Source organism: Myxine glutinosa, chromosome 4 (genome assembly GCF_964187855.1).
Source record: "Myxine glutinosa chromosome 4, kmMyxGlut1.1, whole genome shotgun sequence".
Lineage (NCBI taxonomy): Eukaryota > Metazoa > Chordata > Myxini > Myxiniformes > Myxinidae > Myxine > Myxine glutinosa.
The window spans coordinates 156765338-156788084 of record NC_136264.1 but is presented as its reverse complement, the minus strand read 5'-3'; positions in this window follow the sequence as shown (position 1 = coordinate 156788084).

Genomic DNA, 22747 nt, shown 5'->3' with positions numbered 1-22747 from the left:
CCTCTCGGTGCGCCAATTCCCTTCTAAAGCTCGGCTTCGTACAGCCGAGCAATGAATACAGGTTGTTTTGTGCCAGCGGCTGGATACGTCCCGCATTCGGGGCAGGGACGGGGGCTTACCCTGGCCGAGATCCCACGCACCACCTCGGCGCGGAGCCATCCAATTGCCCGATCTCGACATGCCGGAACGTCTCAATAAAAAGTGGTCGCCATGACGACCCTTCCTATCGGGCTGCCCGCTCCGCCTAGTGGAGCCCGGACGCGGCCGTTCCAAGCGAGGCACAGCGTGGATCGCGTACGGCGGTCCTTTCGAACCCGCCGTGGCTCGGATCCCCGCTGGTTCTCGCGGCACGCGAAGCCCAGCACGCACCGAGGGCCCGATTCGGCTAAAAGTCGCTTTAACCGCTAACCCGGTTACCGTCGATGCATCACCTGCATGCTTACACACATACGCTACCCCTTTCTTGCCCATACATCCAGCTGTTCCCATGCTCCTCGTCGTACCTTCTCTAACACACCCAGGTACACTCGTTCCACTCACAGACTTGATCCCACTCCTGACACCAATTGTTACGGGTCGCGTACAAGATGTTATTTTGGACCGAGCGGTGGTGTATTACCGCGACCTAACAGTTCCCCCGATTCTTCCCCAACTCACCCGATTCACCCCAAACTTTGGCCGTATCGCACCGCAGCTGCCCAATCTGGAAAACTCTAAAACGACCGAATGCAAAGAGGAAAAGGAATAAGACGAGAAGACGGACAGAAGAGTAATTGGATTTATTATACACACAAGCAAAAAGAAAGCAGTCACGTTTATTTACAGACGAGATTAGATACACAGTGCAACGCTAGCTTACCTACAGTCTTAATTAACCCAGGGACAGAACAAACAAAAGACAGACTCACACGGGGAATGATGACAAGAATTGGCTGGAAGGAGAGGATGGCTTGGAGTTGTATTGTGCAGCACGATCGGCGCGTTTAGCAGCCGCCGTTCCTTCGCGGCCCTGCTCAAAACCGCCGTCCAGGCCCCAAGCGGCTGTTGAGTGTGGTTGCTGCTGTGGCCGCCGCTGCTGCTGCTGCTGTGGACGTCGCGTGCTTTTCCAGGATTACAGCAGGCTTTGTGCTTTCTGGGATGTCCTCTCCTTGGATGTTCTCTATGTTCTCTTGGTCCAATCACTCCTCACCACCGACAACTCAACGCAACCAACGCAACCACTGACCACCACAACGCAACCACTGACGACCAAAACCACACAACTCAGCTCTGCTTCTTGGACCCTCTCTCTTCTCAACGGCTTAGGCTCCCTTTTCTCTGCCGGTAAAAGCTCATCTCAGCTTCTCTTTTGGGAGCGTCGCGCTGCGGATTTTAGCTGCGGTCACGCCTGCTCATTCCCTCCTCTCAGCGCCTCTCTTTCTTCTTCAAAGCTCGACTCTTGGGGAGCGTCGTGCTGCGGGTTATATAGGCCCCGCCCCTCAACCTTTGCGAACCTCCCCGATAGCTCTTCCTCCGCCCTCCCTAGCCAAACCCCTGGCTCATGGTTGGTCGAGTGGGGCTGGCTCACTCCTCCCCTCTATGACGAGGTGGAGACACGCCTTTCTTCTCCAACCCTGCCTCGTGGTCAATGGCGGTTATTGGAGGGGAGGTAATTGCCAATCGACAAAAAGGGGGAATGGAGGTTTTGGGAATGGGAATGAAGGGAATCTATCTCTTTCACTGGTGCAATGGAGTACTTCAATTAATGGGAGACACAGCCTTACCCTAAAACACAGAATAAGATATAACTATCGAACAGGGGTATTCTATTATTGGCTGACGTGTATGCTTGTGGACTAATTATGGGATGCCCTTTGACCTTTACACAGCTCCGGAGGCAGGGGGCGCAGAATAAACAATAATAATAATTCACACAATAAAAAAAATATACAGTCCTCATATCCGCAACAATATATATATATATATATATATATATATATATATATATATATATATATATATATATATATATATATATATATATTATATATATATTTTATATATATATATATATATATATATATATATACAGACTTCGCATTTAATATGGATTATTTTTTTTTTCTTGACTTGGGTTTCCTTTCTGAACTCAGTATATCAATCTGGTGAGTTTCTTTTACGCTTCGGTGATTTCTTTGTTAAAAGAACTATGTCACTGATTGTCTGTCGCAGCAAGAAGTCAATAACAGGATTATATCACAGGTGGCATGACAAAATGTACGAACAGGTACATTTGATGATTGGCTTCACAATCGGGTATATATGGGTTGTTGCATTCTGTATTAGTGGAAAACAACTGCTGCACGTCTCCAAAAGTTATTGCCACTTCCTCTGGAGATGGTCCGTCAACTCGACAATGTTGTTTGTCATGGAGTGGTGGCTTTACGAAATTACGGCATGAAACAGCATGCTATTGCTCGGCAGTACGGCATCACTCAAGGTCAGGTGTCAAAGATCCTGAAACGAAATGCTCAGTGGGGTGTCCCTAATCCAATACCGAGGCCAGGACGTCCCCGCAGAACCACAAGGAGAGATGATCGCCAGCTGCACCGGTTAGTCCGCAATGGCCGTACCAAGTCAGCTAATCGGCTTAGGGCTGAGTGGCAGCAACTGACAAATGTGCCTGTATCCAGAAGGCTAGTCAACCAACGACTGGTTCAAGCAGGCTATCGTGCCAGGCATCCCATGAGAAAGCCACGCCTGACCAGACAACACCACCAGCGCCGATTGCAGTGGGCCAGAGAGCACTGTCAATGGTAGCCAGGACACTGGAATCACGTGATCTTCAGTGACGAGTCTAGATTTCTGGTCTATCGTCAAGATGGCCGCGTCCGAGTGCGCAGACAAGTGCATGAAGCCCACAACAAAGATTGTATAGTGCCAAGAGTCCAAGCTTGAGGTGGTGCGGTGACTGTTTGGGCTGCTTTTCCTGCAGGTGGCAAAACTGACCTGGTTGTTCTGAATGGAAACCTGAACCAGTTCAAGCACAGGGCCATTCTGGAAGAAACATTGCTTCCATTTTCTTGTGCAGTCTTTTGAGGAAACTTTGTCTTCCAAGATGACAATGCACGGCCTCATCGTGCTCGTATGATCCAACACTTTCTTGCTGACCGTGGTGTAGAGCATATGGAGTGGCCTGCCATGTCCCCGTATATGAATCCGATAGAGAACTTGTGGGCAGAATTAACGCGTCAAATCGACCACTTGGACCAGCAGCCGACCTCTGTGCGTGAATTGCAACACGCTATTGTCACTGCATGGCAAGCGATTCCTGTCCAAACCTTGGCAAATCTCGTGAACAGCATGCCTCAACGTGTACGTGCTCTCCTGAATGCTCGTGGTGGTTACACGAAGTAATGAACTGTAATTTTACTGTCCGTAATCCCAGTCGTAATTTAACTTTTGTTTTTGTTGAAAAAAATTTGGCTAATGTGCAAAATAAAGAGATACTTCTGCAAAACGTACAGAAGTTTAACACAGTACTGTCCATGAATTGAGTTCGATATCAATTTACATCACTTTCAAGGATCAATTTATTTGTTTCGAAATGTCAAATGTGGTTTTTGTTTCTTTTACAGGTCACATTAACAAAATCTAGAATAATTTCAACATAATTCCAATGAACTTTTGGTTCTAAGACATCTTGAAAAGTAAGTTCACCCCCACAAAAAAAATATTCCATATTAAATGCCAAGTCTGTATATATATATATATATATATATATATATATATATATGTCAAGTAGTAGATTTGTTATTGCCTAAAGTTCAGTTATAGACGTTGGGTGCTAATGTGTTATGATTTATATGATGTCTAAAAATGCTATTTCATAAAGTAAATAAAGGGTTTTTGCTTCGTTTTAGTTTTGGATGAGGAAAAGCTTAAAATGAGGTCAGGCTGAACAAATTGTATACGTGTGCTTTTCGAGGCTGGTCGTAAAACCACGCCCACATGCGTTTTTTTTTGCGTAATGCAAGTAGAATGACATGAACCTATCGTTAACTATATATATTTTGTTTTAATCTCAGCAAACGCATGACTCTGTATAAACATGCTTTGGATTACTCATGTACACAAACCCATAAAATATATGGGTTTGTTTGGCTAAGCATACACTCTTCTCTTTGTGAGTTACAGTTCTGTTTTCTCGGAGCCCAGAAAAACAATTGATAAGGACGGGCTGACTCCCCCGAATGATAACGGTGGGAGGAACCTCTCCCAGTGTTGTTTGTTCCCTCGGAGATTTCCTGATAAAACGTGTCCCTATATAAATGGACTGGGAATCAATGTGTTTTCAGGAAGGCTTGACGTGGCATGTTCTTGCTGTAGATTGCTGTAGACGTCGGCCTCCTCCGGATCCGTATAAGTTGGTTATTAATAAAGCTGCGCCATTTTTCAGGCTATTTGTGGACTTCTTTTGCAAACGAAGAGCTGATTCTTCACAGATGGTACCAGGAGTGGGGTGTCAACAGACGCGGAGGACGGGAAACGGAGCCCGATGGACAGGAGGAAGGCTGACCTGAGGCCGGCGCCGGCACGTTGATTTGAGTAAAGGTGGGAGTTGTTTTATATCAGAGGGCTATTATTCCAAATTCGTACCTTCCTCCCTCGCGCGGGTTCAGTCTCCTTGTCTTCCCCGCTGTCTGCACTCGAACAGAAATTGTAAGTAGAGGCTCATTTAGGCCTCAGAATGGCGTAGCTTTGTTAAGGCCAGGATAAACAAGTAAGGATAGTAAGAGTAACGTTACAATATTTGCGCTGGATAAACATTAAGGGTAAAAAGCTAAGGATAGATTTTGCGCAGGATATCAGTAAGGATTTAACAGGAAGCTTAAAGTTACAGTTAGCACCAGGAGGGGAAAATGAGGTCGGACAGCCATATAGGCTGAAACCAGGTGGCCAAGATTTTTCCAGGAAGGAACAGCCCAGAGACAAGATGGGGTATGCCATTGCATGCCAGGGAACAAAGGGCTGTGGCTAAACTTAGATAAAAGGCCATAGGTTAACTTAGAAGGCCAAAGGGACATGGCCAGGAAAAGGGAAATGCGCAGGTACCATAGGTTTGACAAGAAGGTAGTGACAACTACGAGGTCAAGCCAGGAAGTTCTAGACAAGAGGTCCAGATAAAGCAGGCCAGGATCTGGTGGACAAGAGAAAATAAATAAGCTCACAGGAAATGGGCCAGGTGAAACAATTAAGGAGGTAGTTAAGCAAGCAAATCAGCGGCTAATGCCGCTCGTCCATAATCCGGACCAAGACCCCGCGAAAGGGGAGGTAGCCACCATGCCCCCAACCCCCCCAAGACCTGAGCTCAGTCCCGGGGCTCTAGGCAACACCCCCCCCCCCCCCAAGACCTGAGCTCAGCCCCGGGGCTCTAGGCAACACCCCAACACCCCCCGCCCTGCCTCCCCTTTCCACCTCAACCCACCCCCCGTCCAACCAGTCCCAAAAAATCCTTTTCCTTGAATGAGAGACGTAACATGAATGAGCAAAGATTGTTTGGGAGTGGCTGGAGAAAGGCATGATTTGGGTCGATCTGAGTTTCGCGCGAAGTCTGGGAGACTTCTATGAGTATATGAATGAGGAATGAATGTATATTGGGATGTTAATTGACGTGTGTGTCTGGCCAATGTGTTTGTCTGTGTGTCAAGTGCAAAGCAGAGGGTTTCGGTGTGAAACTTTGTAAGCGATCTGCTCGACTTGGGGGAAATTCAGGCCGGGAATGTCCATTTTAACGTCTATCCGAGAGAACAGGCGAGGTCCTGAACTGAGTCCGGATTTTCATCTGTTTGGGAGTTGTTTGGGAAGCGAATTGATATAAATCGGGTCAGGAAAGCACCCGGAGTGCCCTTGTCGATCTACTGTTGATATGAAGCGGTTTCTTGGAGATGGTTGCAGAATTCGAATCAATATGTGTGTTTTACTTGAATTGAAGAGTTCATTCAATGGCAGATATTGTGTATTGTATGTGTGGGATGTATCGCTGAGGCAGCTCACCTTTGGAATTGGTGTCATATAGTGCATTTTGGGTCAGAGAGGTCAAGCGTCGGAGATCCTGTTAGCTAGGGATGAGTTCTGACAGCTCAATGTTCTGACAGATGTCAGGTAGTAGATTTGTTATGACAGCACTTTGTTATGACAGCCGACTGCATGTCCCAACGCGAGGTAAACCCCGCCGCGAACGCGAATAGAGCGGCGTGCAGGGAGTGTTGGGATTCGTGTGGAGGCACGAGGGTGCGCGCCAAGACGGGGGGGGGGGCGGCGTGGCGTCGTCGCGATGGTTGTGCCAGGTCGATCGGCGATCTCTGAATTTAAATCGGATTTTTGTCATGTGTGTTGTGAAATTAAACGTCTATCCGAGAATCCTGGCAATGTTCGTTTAACTAAAAAGTGTGGTACAAACCTGCGTTTCCGCCGTGCGGCTCCGTGGAAGTTTGGGTAGAGGGATATTGGGTGTTCAGACAGGAGCCGAGCGAGCCGCGAGTCACGGGTGTGCTGTATGAGATTTGCTCAGAGTGCCGGCGATAACTCGCCCACTCTCAGAGGAAGTGTGTGCCCAAATGCATTGTGGGTCATTTCGACTTTGCTGGATGTCGGACGTTCACATGTCAGTATCTTGTCAGAATCTTCTTCTTCATATCATGTCCTTCATCCTTCATCTTCTTGTCAGAATTAGACATGAGTCATGAGCCATGTCGGAATAGTGGCCGGCTGCGACATATATGCCAGGCAATGTCACAGGACGAATACGTTATTTAAGATGGATTTATAAGATGGATAGATGGATGGATTTATTTAGGATGGTTAAATTAAACGATTTCAAGACAGAGTAATTAATTTCCGGAGCCAAATTCCAACAGGAAGTCTTGTTCATACAGTAAGGTACAGTGCGGAGTGGCGGCTGGAAGATGCATCGAAGCATTTGGGATGATCGATGCGCCGGACAAAGGGTATGCTGGCGAACGATGCTGATAAGGTTAAGTTATTAAAACAAATATGGGTCTGGAGGCAGATAATGTGGGACAAGCTGCCTCACGGGCGCTGCAGGGAGAGTATTTGGAAATTCAATAATTTGAGCAGAAATGTCACGTTTTCAACAGAACGCTGATCCGAGGAAAGAGGAATATCGAGGTTTCAACTGTCGGTATGTGGTGTGGCTTGTGCCAAGGTGTGGACGCGAGGAGGTGCGTTGATGAAGCGTTGTGCGAACGAGGAAGGATGTGCGATGGGCATTGTGAAGCACGCCTCGTACGGAAGTTCCTGGACGGATTGTGACGGTTGTTGGATTCGTAGAAGTTAGCATTATGCTATGTAGAGCCACATTAATGGTCATTTGTCCATTGTCGCCGGACTTGCATTACTTGTGGGATAATAAAGCGCTGGTTACCCCAATTCGAAGTTTGACCTTTTAAAGTTTAGTTGACCTTTGTTCGAGATATGCAAGGGAAAGGTCAGAGGTAATTCACTAACCTTGGAAGAACGACAGGCGGAGTCAGTCTACAGGGTGTTGCTTTAACGACAGGATATAGAACCTAAATCTGGGGAGAATATCGGGACATTATATTGTGGGTAAAACCAAAATCATGTACATAATTAGTGGACAGAGAATACAGTACGCTTGGAATTTAATTTAACCGGGCCGAGCGGTGGGGATTTGAGATGGATTTGAGTCACGTTAAAAATGGAGGACATTTGTGAGGATGAAGAGATGCAAGTAACGTGGATTAAATTGCGGTATCACGAGTTGGGTGCCAGAGATATTGTGGTTATTATAACTCACTGAGTATAGGGGGCGCCGGGCGCACCGAGTACAGATCGGGTTGCATGATGGAGCACGCATGCATGGATTTTGGCATTGAGAGTTGAGAATAGAAATTGGCATTTCGATGCTGTGGATTATATTATGCCTGCCCGGAAAGGGGATGTCCTGTGCTGGGGCTGACGACATGCCTCTGTTATTTGTCTGTCTGTCGGTCTGATTGTAAGTCTTTGGTACTGGGAGGGCTAATTGAGTGCTCAGGCGTCATTGTTCCATGGAGGCAGGTCCAGGGGTTTTGGTCCAGCCTGCAAGGAGTCCAGGGCTTGTTTTAGGGCTGGGTCGCCAAAAATGGGATGCTGTGCCCATCTGGATGTAAAATTATCCATCAAGGACGGGGAATAATGTGCAGTGTGATTGGGTAAGAGGTAAAGGCCATAAAACACCAACCCCATGAGGAACGAAATAAATGGAGAGATGTTGGGATCACATGATGGTTGGGATTGAAGAACAACCTACTGGGATTTCAAACCTGTGTTTGGGTCTGGGGCAACTGGGTGATGGGCAACAGTGTATGAGTGAGTAATTATGATCTGTTTAAGTGTAAGAGGCGGTGGAGAAGAAAGGGGTGATGAAAAGTTATTTGTTTTATTGTGAAGTAGGTTGGTTGCTTATTTGTCACAGTAAGATGAGAGTTGTGTTTTTAAGCTTGGTCTTTGAATGAATTGTTGCTTGGAATGTGTTGATTGGAAAAGTGATTTCTGATCGCTGATCCGATCTGGTTTTGAATTGTTGATTTAATTTTGAATTGATTGGAGGTAATAAGGATTTGTGTTGATTTCCTGATTTGAGTTGATCTGGAAACGAAGACAGATGGGATTAATGTGTATATCAGGAACAATTTGGAAAAGAAATATGGATATATGACATTACTAAAATATAACCAAGCAATTGAGAGTTCTTGGGTTAATAGGATATAAATAAATGCATCTACAAGTTGATGGTTTATAAAAATTTAGGTCTGGATGATACTTAAACGATGAACAATGTTGGCAATATACAAAGAATGTGACTTGTTTTTTGGGGGGAAAACATGTGGTTTAAATTTGGTTGGCTAAGTTTTAAAGATGGAGATGTTTCGCAGAACTCTTATGATTATTTACATGAGTGGTGGACTATTCCATGGCGAAGCATTTTTCAGTTTTTATGATTAAGGTTTAAGGTCTTTATGATCTGTTTAGTGTATTTTTCAAAGGAGAGGGTTTTGGTCAATGATGATGCCAAGATTCCGGATGTGGATACTGGGAAACCATCGATGTTGGGGGGAATGAAGATTAATTCAGATTTAGCGTAGTTAAGTTCGAGGAAGCTGATCTGAAGCTAGAATTTTATTTCAGTTAGGCAGTTTGTCAGGATAGAGTGGGTGGTGGTGGAGCACGATTTGGTGGAGATGAAAAAGCTGGATGTCATCGGTGAAGCAGTGGAATTGGAGACCATGGTGCATTGGCTATGGTGCATGACGGATTAAGTGACCAAGGGGGGATAGGTACAGGACGAAGAGGAGGGGGCCAAGAACTGAACCTTGGGGGACACCTTAAGGGGGAGTGAATTGTGGTGATTAAGCTGTTGTAGATGCTGTCAATTTTGCTTTGGATGAATGGTCCAGGAAGGAAGGAGGGTGCAGGTGGCACCAGGTGTGAGTGCACAGGTGTGCACCAACAGGTGTGTGGAGCAAGGTGGTGGTATCCAGGGAGCTGAGGAGTTTGTTCACGTTGTAAAGTTTGTTTATTTAGTTCGTTTATTGTAGAGAAGAGTGCTTTTGGGATTCCGGAGCCAGAGTGGATAATTTGAGGGTAGTAGGTGGAGTAGAGGACATCTTTGCAGTGCTGTAGGTGGTCCTTGTAGGCTTGGGGGTGAACTAATTTGGGTTTAATAGGCACAAGCTGGTCTAAACAGGGTGAGGAGGATGGTGTGATTGATGATGTCAAAGGAGGCGTTGAGGCGTTGAGGTGAGGAGGATGAAAATGTTGAGGTTGCCGGCATCAGAGGAGAGAAAAGGTCGCTGGTGATTTTGAGGAGAGCAGTTTCAGTACTGTGGCTGGAGCAGAATCCGGATTGGGATGTTTCATACAGGTTATTGGCAGAGTGGTGATGTTTGAGTTGAGTGGCCACAGCACGTTCCAAAATTTTTGACAGAAAGGGTAGATTGGAGATGGGTCTGAAGTTATTTAGGGTGTCAGGGTTTAGTCCAGGGTTTTTCCAGAATGGGGGTGAAGTTTCACGAGTTTTTGGGGAAATCGGTATGTGAAGCTGGATTAAGTTGGAACTGCTTGATGAGCCATGGAGATGGATTGGGTTTTGTTGTTGGTTGTCTGGGAGTTCGGTTGTTGCATTGCCAAAGGTTTCTGTGTGGTGGACACACTCGTTGGCTGTTGTCTTGTGTGACGTGGAGGGAGATGTATGTGGCTGCGTGTGGCTGCCTGGAGGGGAAGGCGGCTACAGTGGTTGATATTGGCTGTGGGTTGTCCGGGGTGCTTCGATTTGCATAAAGGGTGAAGATTGGGATATTACATTATTTTAAGTAAGTATTGGTATGAGTAATTACATAAGTAATTATGAGTATTAGTTATGAGTAAGTGATTATTTTAGTAAAGTTACATGTTTCGCTGTGTTGTGGATCTGGGGACAAGCTAGTTTGATGGGTACCCTGGGGTCTTCGGCGTGTCTATGTGTTTGGCTGTCTGTCACACCGGACTCTTGAATGGGTTTTCATGAGACGAATTTCAGACATAACAGTGAGAATCTATTTTGAGCGAATCACAGTGGGTGAGGAAAACATTGTGTGTGACCAGACACCAGAACTGACCAGAATTGAAATTGGAAGTAGACCAGGTTATTTCTATTATTTGTTTATTCGTGAAAATAAATAAATAATAGGGGGAGGTTAATGGAGGTTAATGGTGGTTTGTTTGTGTTAATGGAGGTTAATGGTGGTTTGTTTGTGTTAATTCTAGTTGAAACTCTCGCTGAAGTAATTTTCGTTTATTTTTATTTTTTGATTCGATTTGAGAGTTGAGATGATTGATTTTTTATTAATTTTATAATTTTATTTTTATTGATGTTGGAAACAGGTAATGGGATGCTGAGAGAAGGATGGAATTTAATTTGAATTGGACTGGATTAAATGGGATTGAATTTAAAAATTGAATATTGAATAAAATTGGATCCACTTGGAAAAAAGTGGATTAGGAAATTGGAGACCTGTAGACCAGGCGCTCCCAGGAGACTTGTGGATCAGGTGTTCCACCAGAGGAAAAAGACCAGGTGTTCGTGGAGCACTTCACCTGCAAGAACGCCTTGGAACCAAGGTGGAAGGGACCAGTCCAGGTGTTGCTGACTACACCAACGGCAGTCTTTTGCGAGGGCAAGACTTCGTGGATCCACGCCACGCACTGTAAGTTGGCCATACAAGCACCAGACACCACACCCCCAGAACACAGTAAGGATGGGCCTAATCATAGGTACAATACTATTGATAGCGACAGCAGCTAGGGGAAACTCCGATTCCAATAGATGCGAAAACGAAACCCGACACCTCACCGTAACATGGGGACAAAGAGTATCACTACCATGTTTCGAACAGAAAGCCCTGCACACAAATTGGGTGAACATAAATTGGCTAGCACTGTCGGCAGGGCCTGGACGCGTTGGCATGGTACTACAAAAGCAACGAGAGTTCCGGGAAGACGGGCAAGCTAGCATTAAGACCTTGGCCCAACCAGGATACCAATGGGGAACCCCTGATTTTAAGCTACAAACACGCACACGCCTAGGGAAAGACATGACTATGCAGGTCCGGTGCAGCGTCTGGACCCCTGGCGCGGCCGGTGGCGAAAAGAACTACGTACCATACATTACGAATAGTACTGCAAGATAAACACAACCACAACATAACGGCTATAACATTCTCTAGGGGGGTTAGTAGGATTAATGGGGTGGTAAAGGGACTCCAGTGCTTATCCACCCACCTGGTCCCACCCCATGGGACAATGTTTATATGCGGCGACAAGGCTTACCCCTATTTACCAAATAATTGGGGGGGCACATGTTATCTGGGTTCAGTCCTTCCTGACGTTGAGATACTGGATGAGCTAGACCCAAAGTCCTTGGACAGGCGTTATAAGAGGTCAGTCATGAACGAAGATGGAACCACTAAACTACACGGGAGCCTAGGGGAAAAGGTGTTTGGTTTCTTCTTCCCAGGAGCGGGCACAGTCATGGATAGTTTCCGGATAGATAAATTGGCTTTGGCCCTAGAAAAGGTGGCAAACGACACCGCTATGGCTCATGACATACTATTGGATCGATCGGATCGCGCGCGAAAATTCTTATACATTTAGCTGGCTCACTGACTGGTTCCAGGGATGGACGGGCACCATAGTGAAGTGGTTATTGACCGCACTGGCTGTGATAATCGGGGTAGTAATTTGGGGGGCACTAATGAAATCTCTAGTCCTCCTCTGTATGAGAAAGTATTTTACAGGATGGAAAGTGAAGAAGCCGCCGACAACAACTATGGCTCTGACCACAGAGGCCGTCGACCTGAACGGGTCCTTCAACAAGGCAGTTGCGACCGGCGCTCCAGAAAATTGCATTGAATTTTGTGGCAACTGTGATACTTGTGTGGATCCCATGTGGGAACTGGCTGCTGCCTGTAACGGTGTATGTGATGACTGTGATACTTGTGCTATAAACCCCTTGCGTGTACTGGCTAACGCTGCTTATGTATTACAAGCTGACAGCTGCACGCCCCCTTCCGACCCAACTATGGATCTGATTGCGACACTGGGTCTGGCGGTTGAGGGACCCGACGCGGATGTCCTAGACCCGCAAGCCGACCAGGCGCCCATGGGAGACTTTGACATAAAGGAAGTCCCTCTCTTTTCTTCAAATGTTTCGGATCTCTTTGATCCAAATGTTTCGGATCTCTTTGATCCACATGTTGCGGATCTCTTTGCTTCAAGTGATTCGGATTCGGATTTTTACGCTCTGTACCCTGACCAGGAAATTGAGACACAAGATACTGACGACATTTTGTATTCCCCAGAACAGCAACACGTGAGGGACCTCATGGGCATGACCGTTGATTAACTTCGAAGATCTGCAAGGACTGCGTCTGCAAAGGGTGGGGGGAGCCAGTTCCGCAGGGGAAGTGATGCACCCTCTGGCGGAGCAGAACCTCATCTGGACCAGACGTCTTCGTTGTGGATCCGAAACGTTAATGAACTTTCATGTTCTGAGCCCTCAGGCTCCGAGCACGCACCACACGACACGTTCGCCAAATGCACGGGCGAGGCGCTTTGGGCGCACGATATGCCCTTGGGAGATACCCGCATTACAATTATTTTTTCAATACCCGCATTACACAATTATTTTTCAATAAAGCCCGATGTGGCACGTTGTCTCTTAAGATACTTTGTCTCGACGAGACAAGAGGAAGGAATGTCAAGTAGTAGATTTGTTATTGCCTAAAGTTCAGTTATAGACGTTGGGTGCTAATGTGTTATGATTTATATGATGTCTAAAAATGCTATTTCATAAAGTAAATAAAGGGTTTTTGCTTCGTTTTAGTTTTGGATGAGGAAAAGCTTAAAATGAGGTCAGGCTGAACAAATTGTATACGTGTGCTTTTCGAGGCTGGTCGTAAAACCACGCCCACATGCGTTTTTTTTTGCGTAATGCAAGTAGAATGACATGAACCTATCGTTAACTATATATATTTTGTTTTAATCTCAGCAAACGCATGACTCTGTATAAACATGCTTTGGATTACTCATGTACACAAACCCATAAAATATATGGGTTTGTTTGGCTAAGCATACACTCTTCTCTTTGTGAGTTACAGTTCTGTTTTCTCGGAGCCCAGAAAAACAATTGATAAGGACGGGCTGACTCCCCCGAATGATAACGGTGGGAGGAACCTCTCCCAGTGTTGTTTGTTCCCTCGGAGATTTCCTGATAAAACGTGTCCCTATATAAATGGACTGGGAATCAATGTGTTTTCAGGAAGGCTTGACGTGGCATGTTCTTGCTGTAGATTGCTGTAGACGTCGGCCTCCTCCGGATCCGTATAAGTTGGTTATTAATAAAGCTGCGCCATTTTTCAGGCTATTTGTGGACTTCTTTTGCAAACGAAGAGCTGATTCTTCACATATATATATATATAAAATACTAGCTGAGGTACCCGGCTTCGCCCGGGTTGAATATATGATGAAAAGAACATGTATATTTTAGAGCAATATCACAGTACATTTCTTCCATGACGTCTTTTCAATTTTCAATTTCTCAAAACCTCTGGGTATACAACATTTCTGGTTTTCTTACTTGGTGCCAAGACATAAAGATTGCTTGGTTTTCTGACCTTCGAGCAGCCCACGTACAGCTGGCCATGGGCAAACACTTATTCTGTGAAGTTCAGGCCTACAACCTTCATTGATTGCCCCTGCGCCTTGTTGATGGACATAGCAAAACATAGCCTGATGGGGAACCGAATCCTCTTGAAGGAGAATGGAAGGTCAGGTGGCATAAGTGGTATCCTTGGAATGAATACTTTCTCGCCTCTGTATTGTCCTGAGAGGATGGTTGCCTCTAGGACATGCGGCATCATTTGCTGGATTGTCAATCGTGTTCCATTACACAGCTTTGGTGGATCAAGATTCCTTAGAAGCATGATTGGTGCTCCCACCTTGAGAATCAACCTGTGTATTGGGAGTCCTTGAGGCTGACGACTGTTGAGAAACTCAGTCGGGAAGTTTACTGCCTGATCTTCATGTCACTTTGTCAAGAGAATCATAATTTCTTTCATGACCGGGCAGCGAACGTCATTATGTGCGACTTTACGTCACTCCTACGGACGTGAAAAAAATTTTTTTCCTTCAAAATATACTTAAAATAAATAAAATAGTACATAAATTAACAATAAAAGAAGCTAAAAAACAATTTAAAAGTGTACGTACGCGCAACTGCTGGTTCTCATTCAAAACAGAGGCGACGTACAGTATTCCTTTACTGTGTCTGTGTTAGCCATGGGTCCAAAGAAGGATAATGCTAGTGTTTCCAAGCGTAATGTGGTGACGATGGAAGATAAGTTAAATCTGATTAAAAGGTATGAAAACGGTGAAAAAGTGTCGGTGATAGCGCATAGACCTTATCGCGAATCGGAACCGCAATGCGTCATGGGATCGGAAAGGGGCAATAGCGCCGCCACAAACTACAACATGGAAGAGCTGACCACATTTGTAGAGCAGAATGTCCCAAGAATGGTTGAGGACCAACAGCAAGCCTTTAATTCTATCCTGAAGAGTGTTGATGATGATGCTGGCAAGATATTCTTCCTCGATGCTCCTAGCTGGACAGGAAAAACATTCCTCATTAATATCATCCTGGCCAAGGTTCGTCAAAAGTCGGAAATTGCTCTGGCTGTGGCCTCAAGTGGAATTGCAGCTGGCCCGGTTTTTTAAACCATTGATACGCCGCCACAAACTACAACATGGAAGAGCTGACCACATTTGTAGAGCAGAATGTCCCAAGAATGGTTGAGGACCAACAGCAAGCCTTTAATTCTATCCTGAAGAGTGTTGATGATGATGCTGTCAAGATATTCTTCCTCGATGCTCCTGGCGGGACAGGAAAAACATTCCTCATTAATATCATCCTGGCCAAGGTTCGTCAAAAGTCGGAAATTGCTCTGGCTGTGGCCTCAAGTGGAATTGCAGCTGGCCCGGTTTTTTAAACCATTGATATTAAAATAAAAAGTAGCCTATAACCACCGGGATTTTATGCTGATTCCGAATCTGTGTCTAAAACTTTTCTCCGATGTGTAGTTCTTGGGTTATAAGCGGACATCCAGACAGACACACACACAGACACTCCTCCTTTATTTATATACTAGCTGAGGTACCCGGCTTCGCCCGGGTTGAATAAGAATAATACAAATATATGATGAAAAGAACATGTATATTTTAGAGCAATATCACAGTACATTTCTTCCATGACGTTTTGTCAATTATATCAATTTCTCAAAACCTCTTGGTATACAACATTTCTGGTTTTCTTACTTGATGCCAAGACATAAAGATTGCTTGGTTTTCCAACCTTCGAGCAGCCCACGTACAGCTGGCCATGGGAAGTACCCGGCATTGCCGGACGGGGTGAGGGAGGGGAGGGGGAAGGGGAGGGGAGGAGAACGGGGGGAGGGAGGAGAGGACGAGAGGGGGAGGGGAGAAGAGGAGGGAGGGGGAGGAGGAGAGGAGAGGAGGGAGGGGGAGGAGGAGAGGGGAGGGGGGAGGGGGGGAGGGGGAGGGGGGAGGAGGCGAGGTGAGGGGGGAGGGGGGAGGTGAGGGGGGAGGGGGTGAGGGGGGAGGGGGGAGGTGAGGGGGGAGGGGGTGAGGGGAGGTGAGGGGGGAGGGGATGTGAGGGGAGGTGAGGGGGGAGGGGATGTGAGGAGGGAGGGGATGTGAGGGGGGAGGGGAGGGGGAGGGGAGGGGATGTGAGGGGGGAGGGGAGGGGAGGGGAGGGGGGAGGGGAGGGGAGGGGAGGGGGGAGGGGGGAGCGGAGGGGGGAGGGGGAGGGGAGGGGGGAGGGGGGAGGGGGAGGGGAGGGGGAGGGGAGGGGGGAGGGGGGAGGGGGAGGTGAGGGGGGCGGGGGAGGGGGGAGGGGGAGGTGAGGGGGGAGGGGTGAGGGGAGGCAAAGGGGGGAGGGGAGTGAGGGGGAGGGGGGAGGGGGAGGGGGGGCTTCACCTGGGTTGAATAAGAATAATACAAATATATGATGAAAAGAACATGTATATTTTAGAGCAATATCACAGTACATTTCCTACATGACGTTTTGTCAATTTTCAATTTCTCAAAACCTCTGGGTATGCAACATTTCTGGTTTTCTTACTTGGTGCCAAGACATAAAGATTGCTTGGTTTTCCAACCCTCGAGCAGCGTGGGCTGGCCATGGGAAGTACCCGGCATTGCCGGGCGGGGCAAGGGAGGGGAGGAGGAAGGGGAGGGGAGGGGAACGGGGGGGGAGGGGAGGGGAGGGGAACGGGGGGGAGGGGAGGAGAGGGGGGAGGGGAGAAGAGGGGGGGAGGGGAGAAGAGGAGGGAGGGGGAGGAGGAGAGGGGAGAAGAGGAGGGAGGGGGAGGGGGAGGAGGAGAGGAGAGGGGAGGGGGGGGATATTATTATTAATTTTTTTTTTTTTTTTTTGTATACAAGATCGAGGCTCGTGAAAGAGCTAACATTAATCACACAAAAAGACAAACCGACACACAAAACACAAAAAACAAGGGGAGCGGCAGACAAGATGGGGAGAGAGGGGGAAGGACACAAAAGAGAGGGGGAAGAGGGGGAAGGACACAAACACAACATTTGAGAGCAGGGACATCGGGAGGACATGGGGGGAGGTGGGAGAGGAATATAACATATGAACACTGCAAGGACTCTGGGGTGAATTACCGGGGTAGAAAAGATCAAGGTTTTCGATGGGGGAAGATAAGAGATGGTGGTGAACAGCTGTTTTAAAGACCTGGAGGGAGGAGTGGGATTGAAGGGAGTGGGGGAGTTTGTTCCAGAGGCGGGAGAAAAGGGGAATGAAAGAGTGAAGGTGAGCAGAGAGCCTAGACTTTGGCAGTTTAACCATAAGAGGGTTGCAGGCAGATCTTGTGCGACCTGAAGGAATATTGGGGGGACAGAGCACAGAGAGAGCTGGGGGAGCAAGGCCGGAGAGGAGTCGGTAGAAGACAGAAAGACCACCAACCTGCCTGCGGTGAGTGAGTGAAAGGCCCTCGGTGTTGACTACATCGCAGGAGATTCCAATGATTCTGAAAGCTTTGGCCTCAACAGCGTGAAGCCGAGCAAGGTGTGAGGCAGGAGCACCAGCCCAGAGGGGAGAACAGTATTCCATTGAGCTGCGGATGAAAGCCTTGTATGTGGTGAGGAGCTCAGGTGTGCCAAGGAAGGACTTCGCACGACGGAGGATGCCCAGTCGGCGACTGGCTTTGGAGGCCAGCTTGGAAATGTGGTTTTCCCAAGAAAGATCATGGCAGATAGTGAGACCCAAAAGCTTGAGCGACAGAACTTCTTGGAGAGGATTGTTGAGAAAGTAGATGGGAGGGTTGTCCAGTCGGTCCTTTCGGAGAGACATTGTAAGAGTGTGAGATTTGTCAGGATTGAAAGACATGTTCCACTTGTTTGACCAGTCTGTGATTTTGTCCAGGTCTGCAGAGAGTGAGGAGGCTGCAGACTGCCGATCTGAGGGATGAGGAATGGAGCGACAGAGAGTAGAGTCGTCAGCAAAGAGATAGAGAGGATTTTCAAGAGAGTCAGAGAGATTATTGATGAAGACCAGAAAAAGCACAGGGCCCAGAACACTACCTTGGGGAACTTCAGCCTGAACAGGAAGAGGAGATGAGAGAAACCCATTCAGGGCCACATGTTGACTACAACCAGAGAGGAAGTCCGCCAGCCATGCGTGGAGATTTCCATGGATACCAAAGGAGGAGAGTTTGGTGAGCAGAGCAGGGTGCCAGACCGTATCGAAGGCACGTGAAATGTCAAGGGAAACAGCTCTAATTTCCTGTTTGGCGTTGAGGACCTCCATCCATTGTTGAGAAAGCAGAAGCAGCATGTCCAGAGTAGAGTGACCAGGTCTGAAACCAATTGATGATCAGAGATCAAGCCATTGGAGAAGAGGAAAGATTTAATATCTGAAGCAATGATGGATTCCATGACTTTGCTGATAATTGGGAAAAGGCTGATTGCTCTGTAGTTGCTGGGATCTGTTTTTGCACCTTTTTTGTGCAAACCGGTGATGTTGGCTGATTTCCAAGCAGATGGCAGATGACCTTGAGCAAAAGAGAGGGTGAACAGAACAGAAAGAGGGAGTGAAAGAGCAGAAGAACATGATTTTAGGACCCGTGGGCTGATGCGACCAGTTGCAGAATCAGAGTCGAGGGTTGACAGAAACTTTTCCACCTTGTCAGGAGGAAAGGACACAGAGTCCAGGAGCAGCTGGGTACGACTGGGTACGGTGGGTACAGAGAGGGATGGGTTTGGGACACAAGATTTAGAGGCAAACACAGAGTTGAGGCATTCAGCTTTTTCACGTGCGGAGTCAGCCGTTAAGCCGTTTGAGGTGAGGGAGGGGATGGAGGGGGAACAAACACCAGAAACAGATTTGACCAGACGCCACCAGGATTTGGAAGAGGGAGACAGATAAGAGAGTTCGGTCTTGAGAATGGTGAGATATTGTTTCCTGGCTCTCCTGAGGGTGGACACACACTTGTTTCGGGCTTTGTGAAAGGAAATGAGATTTCCTTCCGTTGGATTTGCTTTCCAGGAGACGAAAGCAAGTTGTTTCAGGGCAACAGCCTCACCACAAGATTCCGTGTACCATGGATGGGAGGAAGGGTATGACAACTGAAGACGAGATGGTATAAATCTGTGCATGAGAGAGAGCAATTTACTTTGAAAGAATTCCCAGGATGAGTTGATGTCAGAGGTGGTAGAGATGGGAGACCAGTCCAGATGATTGATGGCTGCTTGAAGACCGTGCCAGTTGGCCTGAGTGAAATGCCAGACTCGTCGACGCTGAGGAGGCTCTCTGAGAATGGTCAGAGAGATGTCCACTTTGACAAGCACATGATCAGATGAGCCGATTGGAGCAGAAGAAGAGCAGCAGACATTTTCAGGGAAGTTTGTCATAACCAAATCCAGAAGAGAAGATGCTCCGTTGACTGAGATCCGGGTCGGGAAATTGACAGATTGTGTCAGTCCCAGTGAGTCGCAGAAGTCCTTTGCTGAAGAGCCATGGCTGGTGAGAGAGGTACCCACACCCAGCCAACTGGCATGGTGACAATTGAAATCACCACATATGAGGAAGAGAGAGTTGGGATGGGTAGATAGAAGTTGGTCCATATTATCAGACAGTGAGATGTAGATGGAGTCATCGCTGTTTGGTGGACGGTACAACACACATATGAACAAAAGGTGGGAGCGAAGGGGAAGCCGTAGCCAAAGGTATTCCTGGGGGTGAGGTGGAGAGAGGGCAGTGGAGGGCGAGTGAGGAAGAGAGTTTTTTATAAAGATAGCAACCCCACCTCCAGGACGAGGCTCAGGTCTATCATACCGGAGGAGGGAGTAACCTGGGAGAGATACCAAGGCATCAGAGACATCATGAAGGAGGAAAGTTTCTGTTAAGCAGATCACATCTGGTTTGTCAGAAGCAACCTGTATGGAGAGGTCAGTCAAGTTTGAGCGAAGGCCCCGGATGTTTGAGGTCCATACCGTTAATGAAGAGGAAGGGGGAGCATCGGGTCCAGAACAGGGGGGGGGGGAGGGGTAGGGTAAGATGTGGAAAAGGAGGAAGAGGTAGGGAGAGCTGTTGAAGGTGTGTCAGAGATTTCAGAGATTTCAGAATAGCTTGGAGAAAGGGAAGAATGGGGCGGACAAAAGGTTTGATGGAGATTGGGTGAGGTACAGTGAGGTGTTATTTGAGGAGGGGGAAGAGCGAGGCAGAAGGTTTGGGGAGATGAAGGTGAAAGCTGGAAGGGGGAAGAAGCAGGGAGGATGCTTTGAGGAGGAGGGGTGAGAGGGGAGTCTAGGAGGGGAGGAGCGAGGGAGAGTCTCGGAGGGGAGGAGTGTGGGGGGAGTTTAGGAGGGAGGGGAGGGAAGGGGCAAGGGGGGAGATTTGAAAGGGATGGGTGATGGGGAGGATTTGGAGGGGAGGGGTGAGATTGGATTTTGAAAAGTGTACGATTCATGGGAAACGAACATTTTTTGCAAAATGAGTTTGAGACTTTCGAGTCAAAAATACGTTTGAGGACACTGGAGGAGGGGTGGAGTTCTGGATAGTTTAGGGAATGTAGAAAGGAGGAACTGTAAGAGATGGTATTATATATATATTTTGGAATGAATAGATTTGGTGAGCAAGACGAAAGCATCCTTTTGTAGGAAAAGAAGAAAAGGGTGTTATAATATATGAGAGAAAATAGTTGTTCAGGGGAGAGATTATACATTTCTAACCGCGTGATCGCGAACGAAGAAAGAACGAACAAAAAGAACAACAAATATGAAATAAACGAATAAGACCTGGGAAAGAAATATTTTTTTGGGGTTTTTTTTTTTTTTTTTTGTGAGTACAGATATTAAACAAGGAGGTATGGGGTGAACGACTGGTACGAAACAGAGAACGAAACTAATTTCAGCGCATTCGACGAATCGCTGAGAGAAAAACAAAACCACAAGGTCGGAGACGGTACGGTAGTCTAAGCCTACGAGTACTAGGCCGCAGAATACTCGATACCATTAACCGACGATTGTGTATACATGTACGAAAAATTAGCACCGAAAATTTTCCAAAAGATACGCTTTAGGTACACACACCGAAAGATAGATACAGTCTCGACTAAAACACGATTGTGATAGATCACTTAGCTTCGAGAGCGTGAGCACATGGAGCAGCTTCGAAAAGACGTGACCTCGCCGTGATCCCGCGAGAGATCTCGCGAGAGGGGAGGGGAGGTGAAGGGGGAGGGGAGGGGGAGTGGAGGGGGAGGGGGGAGGTGAGGGGGAGGGGGGGGAGGTGAGGGGGGGGGGGAGGTGAGGGGGAGGGGGGAGGGGGGAGGTGAGGGGGAGGGGGGAGGGGAGGGGGAGGGGTGAAGGGAGGTGAGAGGGGGAGGGGGGAGAGGGAGGGGGAGGGGAGGGGATGGGAGGGGGGAGGGAGGGGGGAGTGGAGGGGAAGGGGGGAGGGGGAGGGGGGGGGAGGGGGAGGAGGGGGGTGAGGGGGAGGGAGGGGGTGAGGGGGGAGGGGAGTGGGAGGGGGGAGGGGAGTGGGAGGGGGGATGGGAGGAAGAGGGGGGAGGGGGGGCTTCGCCCGGGTTGAATAAGAATAATACAAATATATGATGAAAAGAACATGTATATTTTAGAGCAATATCACAGTACATTTCCTACATGGCGTTTTGTCAATTTTCAATTTCTCAAAACCTCTTGGTGTACAACATTTCTGGTTTTCTTACTTGGTGCCAAGACATAAAGATTGCTTGGTTTTCCAACCCTCGAGCAGCCCATGTACAGCTGGCCATGGGAAGTACACGGCATTGCCGGGTGGGGGAAGTGGGGGAGGAGGAAGGGGAGGGGAACGGGGGGGGGGGTGGGGAGGGGAACGGGGGGGGGAGGGGAGGGGAACGGGGGGGGGAGGGGAGGGGAACGGGGGGGGGAGGGGAACGGGGGGGGGAGGGGAGGGGAACGTGGGGGGAGGGGAGGGGAACGGGGGGGGGAAGGAGGGGAATGGGGGGAGGGGAATGGGGGGAGGGGAGGGGGACAGGGGGGGAGGGGAGGGGAACAGGGGGGGAGGGGAGGAGAGGGTGGGGAGGGGAGGGGAGGAGAGGGTGGGGAGGGGAGAAGAGGGGGGGAGGGGAGAAGGGGGGGGGGGAAGGAGGGGAAAGGAGGGGAACGGGGGGGGAGGGGAGGGGAATGGGGGGGAGGGGAATGGGGGGGAGGGGAGGGGAAAGGAGGGGAACGGGGGGGGAAAGGAGGGGAATGGGGGGAGGGGAATGGGGGGGAGGAGAGGGTGGGGAGGGGAGGGGAGGAGAGGGTGGGGAGGGGAGGGGAGGAGAGGGTGGGGAGGGGAGAAGAGGGGGGGAGGGGAGAAGAGGGGGGAGGGGAGAAGAGGGGGGGAGGGGAGAAGAGGAGGGAGGGGAGGAGGAGAGGGGAGAAGAGGAGGGAGGGGGAGGAGTAGAGGGGAGGGGGGAGGGGAGGGGGAGGGGGGGGGCAACGGCTAGCTTGGCAAGCGATAGCAGGATTTTTACTTTTATTTTTACCTCAATGAGGGCTATATATATAGTCCGTGCTTGGAGCCTTCAAGTTCAACATAAAGTTTTTTTCTGAAAAATAATGCAGATGT